The sequence below is a fragment of the Helianthus annuus genome, chromosome 4 (assembly GCF_002127325.2).
Source record: "Helianthus annuus cultivar XRQ/B chromosome 4, HanXRQr2.0-SUNRISE, whole genome shotgun sequence".
NCBI classification, from domain to species: Eukaryota; Viridiplantae; Streptophyta; class Magnoliopsida; order Asterales; family Asteraceae; genus Helianthus; species Helianthus annuus.
Genome location: NC_035436.2, coordinates 142,071,114 through 142,073,859, shown reverse-complemented (window position 1 = coordinate 142,073,859; position 2,746 = coordinate 142,071,114). Strand labels below are relative to the sequence as shown.

General features: G+C 34.6%; 1 long non-coding RNA gene across 1 annotated transcript; it reads left to right on the top strand.

Moving 5' to 3' along the window:
- The first annotated feature begins 202 nt into the window (after positions 1-202).
- On the top strand, positions 203-2,746 carry LOC110934695. Its single transcript, XR_002588555.2, has 3 exons — positions 203-340; positions 1,068-1,152; positions 2,455-2,746. It is a non-coding gene; the product is annotated as an uncharacterized LOC110934695 (long non-coding RNA).

Here is a 2,746-nt window from a genome sequence, read left to right as displayed (position 1 = left end):
TAAGACGTGGTAAATATAGATTTACTTTACCATTTTCTAAGTTTTACAAGTTATGGAAATTCTAAAACTTATGTGCACATGAAATTTACCAAGTTAGTATGTGAAATGAAATAAATGACATGTTTTAAAAGATTGAGGGGTTAAAAGGGAAAAGTGTTTTAAATAACACTTGACAAAAAAAAATTAGTCAGTGTTTGGGTTTTGGGCGTGCGATCGAGAGCAGGAGCCAAGGAAGAGCTAAAACCCTAACAACCTAAAATCATCAAATTGAAAAGGGAATCAAGGGCTAATCGAATGCATGGGTCTAGATACCCTTTAATCTAAGTGTATTGATCATAAGGTGAGTTCAATTTTATGTTTTAGTGTTTCATGATTTAGTGGGTGTTGAACAAATTGTGAAAATTGTATGAAATTGATTTGTATGTGAATTAGTATCATCATGTAGAATGAGAATCTTGCTCGCATTTGATGAAATTGAAGAACTTGAGTGAAACCCATTTTGTTCTAGTGGTATGGTAGTATGTAGTGATTTTATGATAGTCAAAGTTATGTGAAGTTGAAGCATGAATGTATAAACACTAGAGTAGTGTTGGATGAACTTGATTGTAGACTAAGAAACTGTGTGAAATTTGATTGAATTGATCCTTGTGAAAAGAACTAGTAGGTTATGCATATCATACATGTACATAGTGTTTAAAATGTCGTATGCACACCAAGTGTTCGACTAAATGCTTGAATGATAAATTTGTAATTTCTGGATGAATTAGGAGGTCTACATTGTATAAGAAAAGTATGAAACTGTTATCTTGTGAGATATGTTATAGGATGCGAATGATGCGTGAATGTAATGGCGTAATCTAAAGAAGGTAAAAATTTGTAGGCAAGAATTTATGCGATATGAACTAGCTAAATTATGTGTCATGAACGACAACAATGAAGTATGATGATACATATCTTATATGTACACTAATGAACTAACGAAAGGCAAATATTGCATGACTTGAAATCCGAATGAATAAATGTATGTAAGCTAACAATTTTATGAATGTGATGACATGTACGGATAGGAGTCATGTCAACATCGACACAAACATGGAAGCGCCATGGGTCGAAGGTAACTACGGAAGCTATGTGTAAATTCGGATGCACGAGGTAAGTAAACTCTCGGACTCCCTCTTTAGTAGTAACGAAATTAATTCTATGATAATTGTTAGAGGATTATGTTGAAATGCGTCAATGAGGATGATATCAAATTGTAGCATTAAGGAAGTGGTTTCCGAATCACTTCTTTGACTATTAAAGTAAAGTCATATACTAGTCACTTAATTAAGCATGATAATCGAAGCCTATTAGGGTTTGGTTATTTAGAAGTGAAGGTTTTCGCTATGTTGACCAACGGGTCAAAATAAGGATTTATTTCATTAAGAATGGTGGCATAAATATAGGCGACGGTAGAATAATCCTGGTAGAAATTCTCATAAGTGCGCTAACCAAGAAACGGGGGAGGCGCGGGTTAATGGGCAAAGGACTTGGTTGAGTTATGACCAAATGGGACAATTTCGTGTAAAGAAATTGTGTTGATAAAGTTCATTTACATAGATTATTTTGAAACGTATAAGTTTAACATGTATCGGGAATCGGGTTAATAAACCCCAAGTACGATACTCCAGATAATGTAAAAGTGTTGTAGTTATAACGTTCATGTGAATTTTAAGTTTAAACATATGAGTTGTATACTAAAAACATGAACGGGTCGAATAATTCGTAATTGAATATTTAGTCGAAGGCTTATAGGTTAAGAAAATTCCCTAGTCCGGATGTTAGAATTTGAGTCCTTATGATAGAGGACCAATTTACGATCACGTAGGAAGAAATGTGATGCAAAACAGATCAAAAACGAGAAAGTTATGTCCGTTTTTGTGAAGTTTAGTCTTGCTGGAAATTGCTGCATTCAGCAGCAAACAATCTGGAAAATATGGGGGGTTGCGCCACGCGACAGTAAAGGCAAGGAGCCGTCGCGCGACGCGACGGTATGCTGGGCTGGCAAAAATTATTATTTCAAATTGTTTTGTCTTGCGAACTCGTTTAAACATGTTTTAAACTACGTAAGACTAATTGTTTCATGATTTATGAAATGTTGATCACAAGTAAAAGTTATGAGACTTCGGATAGTACAAGTACGGGTTTACTTACATGTTAGAGATGAAATTTATAGGTGAACGTGTTTAGAAATGAGTAAGTATGCATTACATTATGTATTAAATTATTATTATGAAAAGCCGTGAATATCACATGTTAGTATAAGTATATGAGGTTAAGTGGTAAGCAGGAACTCATAGGTATGTACGCATGTATGAATGTAAGTTGCTATAAATGTATGTAGGAAAGGTTTCATTACGATGTGAGTATTGACGCTTGCTAATGATTTGTAATGAGTATGAAATGAGAATGCAGGTACACTATAAAGGGCCTTGAGAAGGTTCAAGGAATTGGAATGCATGATTGCACATGGAAAGCTGATTTGAACAAGATTAGCACGAGAAGAAGGAATACGGAGTGGTTATTTGATTGAGTATGATTAACTTAGGAATGACGTCACCAAATCTTAATATTGTGTATGTATGTGGTGAATGCAGGTTGCGCGGATATAACATCATTATGAAGAATAGGACGATTGGAGATCGAGTCAAGAGCAAGGATTGTACGGGAAGTGATGTGTGTTGGTGTGAATATAATTTTAGTTATA